Genomic DNA, 9,802 nt, shown 5'->3' with positions numbered 1-9,802 from the left:
GATATCAGAGATCTGATTGTTCCTTATGTTCCTAACAGAGCACTTGCTCTCAATCTGCAGGTTTACTAGTGGTTCCTAGAATTTCTAAAAGTAGAATGGGAGGCAGATCTTTTAGTTATCAGGCACCTCTCCTGTGGAACCAACTACCAGTTTTAGTCCGTGAGGCAGACACCCACGAAAAAAGTTGTATATGAGTGGTAAAGATGTGATTTATTCTACCACCTGAGGTTCCCCAAACTTTTCCTGTTCCAGCAAGCAATGGTATAACATGCTCTTTTAGACCTATCATGGTCATAGTGGGCCTGGTGCCCATCTCTAGCAGTCTATGGGCAAAAGGCAGGACAGACTCTGGACAGGTCACCAGTATGTCACTACATAGAACATCTATATGTGAAACTTCAAAGATCAATGCAGTGTGTTTTTTTCAAAACTTCTTAAGTTTTTTTTTTTTCCCACCTGTTCATCAGCCAGTCTGTAAATGTCAACCGGCAGATTCACTTACAGTTTATAATTATTACAACTTAATTTAAATAGTTTTCCTTTCCCATCATTTACATTTCTTTTTCTAGAAAACATGCAAATGATTTCTGTTTCACACTAAAGCCTTTCATAAGGCTCTGTGGCATTACAAAACACTTGCTGTGCTACAAATTTTAGGCTATGATCACGATGCAGCCTGAAGTAACCGTAGCCAATTTTTTGTCCAGATGCGACCTGTTTGATCATTTCATGGCTGCCTGAACAACAGCGATCTGAATATTTAAAATACGACCCAGGCCACTTGATAATTTGGATTTGTTTTTAAAGAGGACTTATGTCTGACTGGCCCGGTAACATCCATCCAACCTGTATGGCAAAAATACTCGACAAAGATCATTATTTTACATATTTTAATGCAGAAGCAGGAAGAAATACAACACGCATGTTGGATAGTAATGAGCTTCTAGAAAAGATTGTCTTGTGACATTACTGGCTCCAGTTGGAAAAGAGGTAAGATCAAAAGATGCACTCACCCTGTGCCTCTATGCTTCACATTAGAGAGTTTCACCTGTCCACAGGTAAATTGTTATCTGTTTTTGACATCCACTGATGCTTTGGATGAGTTTAAGGTTTAAAAAGTGCTATTTAAGGTTTTAGAGGAAAAGATTATAATTGCACTCAGCATATTGGCGTCTACACCAGTGGCGGATGGCCAATAGAGGCCACTAGGGCGTCGCCCCACCCACTCACTGACCCTAATTAAGACATAAAAAATAAATATAATTGTTTTTTATAACATAATTTTTTATAAACAATGAATAAAGAAATAACAATCTGGGATACACATGGAAAATAATATAATATAGTGTACCTTTTCTAGATGTTTGTTAATTTCAATAGTTTCTCTTTAATAAACACATTCTCAGAAAATAAAAAGTTTGTCTATTTAAAAAAAGTATAAACCTGACTAATAGCTTCCCTATTATAAAACTGGTACTTTTATTTATGGTATGTGACACCATATTGGAGCATGCAAAACACAGATTTACCTTCACAAAGGCTCAGAAGGGCAAGATTTATGTACAAAAAGTAAACCTGTACATGAAATTATGTTTGGTTTTTATAGTGTTTTTATAATGTTTTTTGCCGTTGGCATTCATATGAATATACTGGTGTGATAACCTAGTATACGTTTGATTGGTTTTTGATATATGTCTATTTTGAATTTATACCTCGCCTGGAATAAACTCCACCAGCCGCCGCTGCTGTAAACCCTTTGAGGCTTTGTTGGTAGCCTGAGGCGTCTACCAAATTTTCAAAACAGACTTTTTGGTGTTTTGCTCTGTTGCTCAGATTCATTTCCTCTATTTAACCAACGATAAATCAGGCATGGTAAAGTTATAATAGTGGTTCCATTGGAAAATATTCTTAGCTGACCTTTATACATTTACAAGAAATTTGCATTCAGGCTTTATCACTGTAAAGCTATTCTTGATGTATTTAAAGTGTGTATTTTCAGGCATCAACAATTTCCAACCTCCTCTGGGTTTAACATGTTAACAGATCCTGGTTTCTCAGGAACAGCTGAGGTAGGTGTGTCTAACAGCAGCCTGATGTCAGTAACTATATACGCTGATGACTGAGTGATTGCAGAGGACAACCACTTTCACTCAGGTGGAGGAAACACATCTGATCTGAAGGCTGCCTAAGGTAAATATTTTCATCACTTTCTGTGGATGTAGGAGAAAATAAGACATTTGAGTGACATTCTGATTGATTATATGAAAAATGTTTGATTTAGAAATCTATTAACTTAATGCCTCAGTGTTAATGGCTGTAAATGTCATTTGTTTCAATAAAACTGATAGTTAATCTATCAGACAGATAAAACTTTGCTAATCGTATTGGACATATTTGAAGGAAATTATCTCTGATAACATTTTAAGTCACGCCCACACTGACTAGGGTCTGACTGCAGTCCCCCAAGGAACCCAAATCAATAAATAATGTAATAATAAAAAAAGCTAAAAAAAAGTCTATTTTTTCTACAAATTAAAGTAAAAATAGAAAATAGAAATGTATAGAACACTTAAATGCAGCAGCCTGAACCTCATGGCTTTGCAATCCACACATAAAACACCTAAATAGGATTCATCAGTTAACTTAAGTCAGTCAACTTAATGCCTCAGTGTTAATGGCTGTGATATGATGTTTCAATTAAACTGATAGTTGATATATCCTAAGATTGTTAGTTTCATGTGATTTAAAGTTGTTCTAAAGTCAGATAAAATGGTGCTAATCATTTTATCTCTGATAATGTCTTAAGTCAGGCCCACACTGACTAGGGTCTGACTGCAGTTCAGTTCTCCAAGGAACCTAAATCAATAAATTCATTGTTTACATTTAGTTTCAGTAAAGTTTGGGTCCAGTTACTGAGGCCATGCAGCGCTGCAGAAATGTTGATACAAAGAAAGTTTGGGTGGACAGCGGCGTACGCATCAGGCTCCTAAAAACAGGAGAGGCTGTGTATCAGACAGGAAGGAGTTCAAGTCAATATCAGAATAAAATCAACTCTGAGCAAACCTAGCTACGAAAGTCTTGACCTGCTCTTAATTGGTTTTATTTTGTACGCCCACTTGATTAGTTATGGATGTGGACATTGCTTTGCAAAAAGCTAAAAAAATTACAGATACGATTGAGAAAATTTTTATTAAAATAAAGAGAAAAAAAAAAACAGATTTATCGGATCTATTTATTCTACCATATTATACCAAAACATGGAAGCTAGAAATATATAGAAGCAGCCTGAACTTCATGGCTTTGCAATCCACACATAAAAACCTAAACAGCATTTATTTGTTTCTTTTTCTTAATAAGAGCAAGAAGAGTCAATAATTATGGAACTAATTATGTTTTTATTACAAAACAATATAAAATAACTAACAGTGTCAGAATGAAAAAGAGAACGAAAAAAATTGTGTAACTTTATGTCATTTCTTTATTGTCACCAAATAAATCTTTGCATGAGTAAAGCTATAATGTCTGTTTTACCTGTTAATGACTGAAATACACTATATTGCCAAAAGTATTTGCTCACCCATCCAAATTATTGGAATCAGGTGTTCCAATCACTTCCATGGCCACAGGTGTATAAATTCAAGCACCTAGGCATGCAGACTGTTTTTACAAACATTTGTGAAAGAATGGGTCGCTCTCAGGAGCTCAGTGAATTCCAGCGTGGAACTGTGATAGGATGCCACCTGTGCAACAAATCCAGTCGTGAAATTTCCTCGCTCCTAAATATTCCACAGTCAACTGTCAGCTGTATTATAAGAAAATGGAAGTGTTTGGGAACGACAGCAACTCAGCCACGAAGTGGTAGGCCACGTAAACTGACGGAGCGGGGTCAGCGGATGCTGACGCGCATAGTGCGAAGAGGTCGCCAACTTTCTGCAGAGTCAATCACTACAGACCTCCAAACTTCATGTGGCCTTCAGATTAGCTCAAGAACAGTGCGCAGAGAGCTTCATGGAATGGGTTTCCATGGTCGAGCAGCTGCATCCAAGCCATACATCACCAAGTGCAATGCAAAGCGTCGGATGCGGTGGTGTAAAGCACGCCGCCACTGGACTCTAGAGCAGTGGAGACGCGTTCTCTGGAGTGACGAATCGCGCTTCTCCATCTGGCAATCTGATGGACGGGTCTGGGTTTGGCGGTTGCCAGGAGAACGGTACTTGTCTGACTGCATTGTGCCAAGTGTAAAGTTTGGTGGAGGGGGGATTATGGTGTGGGGTTGTTTTTCAGGAGCTGGGCTTGGCCCCTAGTTCCAGTGAAAGGAACTCTGAATGCTTCAGCATACCAAGACATTTTGGACAATTCCATGCTCCCAACTTTGTGGGAACAGTTTGGAGCTGGCCCCTTCCTCTTCCAACATGACTGTGCACCAGTGCACAAAGCAAGGTCCATAAAGACATGGATGACAGAGTCTGGTGTGGATGAACTTGACTGGCCTGCACAGAGTCCTGACCTCAACCCGATAGAACACCTTTGGGATGAATTAGAGCGGAGACTGAGAGCCAGGCCTTCTCGTCCAACATCAGTGTGCGACCTCACAAATGCGCTTCTGGAAGAATGGTCAAAAATTCCCATAAACACACTCCTAAACCTTGTGGACAGCCTTCCCAGAAGAGTTGAAGCTGTTCTAGCTGCAAAGGGTGGACCGACGTCATATTGAACCCTATGGATTAGGAACGGGATGTCACTTAAGCTCATATGTGAGTCAAGGCAGGTGAGCAAATACTTTTGGCAATATAGTGTATCTTGTTTCTCTCATAACTAAATCTCTCAAACAGGTTCTGCCTTAAAGATGGAAAATGAAAAACCAGATTTGGATGCAAGTTATAATCACAGCAGCAACATCAGCTATCCCGACTATTATATAAATGATCATAGTCATTTCTGTAAGGATATAAATAATAATGTGATCTGCTGGTATTTGGGCGGAGAAACTATATTATCAAAGGTTATTATTGGCATCTTTTCACCCATGTCCCTGCTGGCCATCTACAGTCTCTACGCCCAGGTGTGTATTAAGATGGAGGTTTGGGGTCTGCTTCTGTATTTAAGAAAGATGTTGATGGTTTTGCGTCTCCAAAAAACTGCTGCTGGATTATTAGCTGAAAAGCTGTTAGCTGATGGTTCCACGGTCTTGGTTCTGTTATGTTTTACTTTGCTCCATGTTTTCAAGTTTTATTGGCTTAATTCCTATTTTGTTGTATTTTCTGGATATATTTGAATTCTAAGATTTTTATTTGTTGCCTCCGATTGCCCTCCTGTGTTGGTATTCTTTCCCCTAGCTCCTTCCTGAACTGCTCTCCTCACACCTGCTCCCAATAAGCTCATAAGTCCTCTCTCTTTTTAGTTTACCATAAATACTCTCCATGTGCAGTTCCTCAGGGCTGCTTCCTCGTCTAACATCATCTTACTTTGTCCTACCTCGTCTTTCCCTGGGTCCTTGTGATTGTTTTCCCTTGATGTCTCCATGGTTCTGGTTTATGTTAAATTTTAAGTTGGATTTTGGATTCCTGTTTCTGTTAACTGTTACCAATAATCAAAACTGCAAGAACTCACCCCTGCCTCTCAGCCTCTGCATTCAGGTCCTCAAAACCACAATTAAATTGTGACAGAAGGGCTGTCTTCTCTAGGCTCCCCTCCTTCTTCAGCCCTAATTGTACAGGATCACTCAAGGTTCTTCATTGGTGTGGCACAGCATCCTGGAATGCAGAGTGATTGGTGGTTTATTATTATTATTTGTTTAAACATGAGAAGGAACGCCTTGATGATCATACACACATCCTTTTAGTACGGGGACTGAAGCCAAATAGAATAGAATTCAACTTTATTGTCACACGTACAAAACAAAAAAATAAACTCTATGAATTTAACCCATCCTCTTGGGGAGCATTGGGCTGCCATTGATATAAACTCAAACGCCCGGGGAGCAGTGTAGGGTTCAGGGTCTTGCTCAGTGGTGCAGTCTGTGAGAGTGGGGCTTGAACCAAAAACCCCTGGAACCCAAGGGCCCAACCACTAGGCCACCACTCCCCTAAATGCTAATGCCAGTGAGGAGAGACACATTTCTGCTCTCAGAATGGATTTTTATTGCTTATATATGTGTAAAATCAATGAAACTGTAACCACCCTTGTTTCTTAATTTTAACACCATAACGTTTCTTTTTTTCTCCGATGTCAATGTCAAAAATCAGTCTCTAAAATCTAGTCACATTACCTCGCAGTGAATTTGTTTTCCAGATACGAAGTGAACGTGTTGTTCCAGTTTTCATCATCAACCTTCTAATCTCAGACATCCTTCAGGTCGTCTGCATGGCTGTAAACCTTGCATATGACATGGATCCAATGACAAACAGGATGTACTTTATTTCTACTTACCATGGTTTTGTTGTGGCCAGTGTTTTCTTTATGACCCTCATTGCCCTAGAAAGGTAATTTTCTGTATAGTTTATTGAAAACAATAAGTTATAGTCTTTTGTAAGACATTATTTCCTGTAAAAGATTATTAATATAAACTGTTCATTTTGCTCTGCATAGACTGTTTACATGTTTTTTTGTGTGACAGGTATTTGATGATCGCCCACCCGCGGTGCTACAGATTCAGCAAAACAACTAAAGTCTCTGTTTCCGTCTCTGTCGTCACCTGGATATTTTCTCTATTAATGGGCTTTGTTAGTTTTTATGTTCCTCAATCCAGTTTTCTCCTTCCTTTCCCTTTCATGATGTTCTTCATTATTGGGACCTTCAGAGCTCTGTCAACAGCTCAGGCAATACAAGCTGCTGAAAAGAGACGCAATGTTGCTGTTTTGGTTGTGGTGGTTTTGATTTATATTGTGATGTTTTTGCCCATAGCTTTAGTTCTTTCAATAATAATTCATTCAGAAATTAATATATGGTACAAAAATGCTTTTAATTATTCTTACATTCTAATTCAGATTAGCCCTCTGGCAGATATATTTCTTTACATATTTTCGAAGAAATGGTTCATAGACAAACTATTAACTTCCCTGTGTTGCTGCATTAAGGACAGTGATGAAGCCTAGCGGAGAGTTGATGAAACAGGAAGCTCAACTTTTAAAAGCAAAAACCATGAAAGCCCATGAAACTTGGAGGAAAATTAAAGAACCAAAACACACTACAATCAACTTTCTGTCATTGTTACAATTCCAATAACATAATCCTCCAGAGCCTGTGACCTCTAGAGGACAGATGGAGAACTGCATGTATAACAATATGTAAAATGAGGCTGATGTAAAACATTAAACTTCTAAATCAGCATTACTAAAACTAACATGTTCTCTTCAACATGTATTGATACTTCAGGTTATTTGATATGTGCGGAAGTGTATTGCTGTCACTTGAGAAAATACATTTTTGCAAATTATATTCTTCCGTAGATTAGTGATGGGTAAATGAACCCAATGAAGAGGCCTCCGCTGTGTCACTGCATTGTTCTATACTGACACCTGCTGGATCTTAAACACCATTTCACCAGACACTTAGATTAATTAAAAAAATTAATTAAATGTGTGGCATGATGTATTATTTTACATCTTAATCTAAATAATTAGAATTTAACATATATTTGATATATTTTTAAAGATACACTATAATTTCAATATGTCTTAATGTTTAAATTAAACTCAAACATTTGTGGATGTGATGTTGTTTACTGTCTTGCCATTGATGAAGGTGATATTCAATAATGTTTTGATTAAAAAAAAAGTTTTCAAAGTTTTCTTTTCTGAGGCAATATATTCAAACCTCCCTAGATGGTAAAACGTGATGATACAGCCGTTCCCTGAATTCCTCACTCTCCATGCTGAGAGGATGAAGATCCTTAATAGTATAACTTAAAAACTGTCTGGTCATTCCTGGAAGCTTGATTTCTACTGTAGCTCAGGGTCTTTCTGCATGGAGTTTACATGTTCTCCCTGGGCATGCATGGGTTCTCCCGAGGTACTCCAGCTTCCTCCCACAGTCCAAAAACATGACTGTTAGGTTAATTGGCTTCTCTAAATTAGCCTTAGGTGTGAGTGTGTGTATGAATGGTTGTCTGTCCTGTGTTTCTCTGTGTTGGGATGGACTGGCGAGCGGTCCAGAGTGGACCCCGCCTCTCACCCGTAGACAGCTGCAGATAGGCACCAGCACCCCTCATGACCCCACTTGGGATTAAGTGTGCCAGAAAATGGATAGATGGATAATAAATGAAAATAATACATAAAAAATTAGGATAAAGTGCTGTGGGGAACACATTTCAGTGTTTTTTTTCTTAACTTGTGATTCTCTGTGTGTCATGAAAATGCAGCAAACCAGCAGAACTTCAATTTGGATGCACATGTTTCCACCGCCACCAGTTTGCTGTTAAAGTCATGGCCAAAAGTTTTGAGAAGGATTCAAATGTTAATATTTACAAGGTCTACTGCTTCAGTTTTTATAATGGCAATTTGCATATACTCCAGAATGTTATAAAGAGTGATCAGTGTAACAGCAATTAATTGCAAAGTCAATATTTGCCTAGAAAATTAACTTTATCCCCCAAAACACATTTCAACTTCATTGCAGCCCTGCCCTAAAAGGAGCAGCTAACATGGTTTCAGTGGTTGCTCCATTAACACAGGTGTGGGTGGTGATGAGGACAGGGCTGGAGATCAATCTGTCAGGATTAAGTAAGAATGACACCACTGGACACTTTAAAAAGAGGCTGCTGCTTGGCATCATTGTTTCTCTTCTGTGAACCATGGTTATCTCTAAAGAAAGCGCAAAAATGGCCTAACAGGAAAGAGAATCACAGCTAGAAAGATTGCACCTCAGTCAAAAATATATTGCCTCATCAAGAACTTCAACTACAGACAACAGATAAGACAAACAAAACACAAACAAATGGCCATAACATAAATGATTAAACTTTATAAATATTGCATGCAAACCTTCATAGATGTGTGTGTCAGGCCCTTTTCTCTCACTAGGGGGGGGGCCCTTAGCCTGCCCATCTTTACCGTACCTCCTGTAACTGGGTCAGTGGTAAAATTGCCGCTTCTCAGTCTATTTATCTGCAGGTAATTTAACTCTAGTCAATAAACAGCGAACCAGTTACTATTCTGCTGTAAGCCAACCTGGGATAATAGGGAGATCTCTCTGAAGACCTCGTCACCTCTGACCTAAGAATCAGAACATCTTATGGAGTATTCAGCTGCCGTCCCTCAAACTTAAACTTGAAGCGCCCCCTCTACCTAAAGCCTGTGTGTGTGTGTGTGTGTGGGGGGGGGGGGGGGTCTTTTGGGGTTTCAAGGTGAAAACTCCTAATCACCTTTTATGTCTCAGTAGAAATGTCAGGTGCTATTTCAGTCCCAATTCTAAAAGTTAGGATGTTTTTTGTTTTTTATCATCCTAGATTTAAATCCATTAAGTATGTTTTAGGTTTAATTCTCTTTTAAACATAATTATTTTAAAGCTACAGTGTGTAATAATTACAGGGATATACAGTCAGAAATGTAATATATTATACATAACTATGTTATTTATCATCATCTACGAGCTCAGCCTCTTAACCTTAATATTTGCGTTGCCTTAGAATTCGTTATTTATAATTACATAGGAGCGGGTCTCGCAGCCATGGAGGCAGACATCTTTGCGCTACGGCAGCGCAGAGCCAACAAACTAGCGATTGCGAGATCGCCCATTACGCTCGAAAGTAACTACGGCAAGTTGAGAGAGATGAACTGAGACGGTACTGAACACACAGACTAAT

Source organism: Cyprinodon tularosa, unplaced genomic scaffold (genome assembly GCF_016077235.1).
Source record: "Cyprinodon tularosa strain WSP-4 unplaced genomic scaffold, ASM1607723v1 ctg1124, whole genome shotgun sequence".
Classification (NCBI taxonomy): Eukaryota; Metazoa; Chordata; class Actinopteri; order Cyprinodontiformes; family Cyprinodontidae; genus Cyprinodon; species Cyprinodon tularosa.
This window is presented reverse-complemented; position numbering follows the sequence as displayed.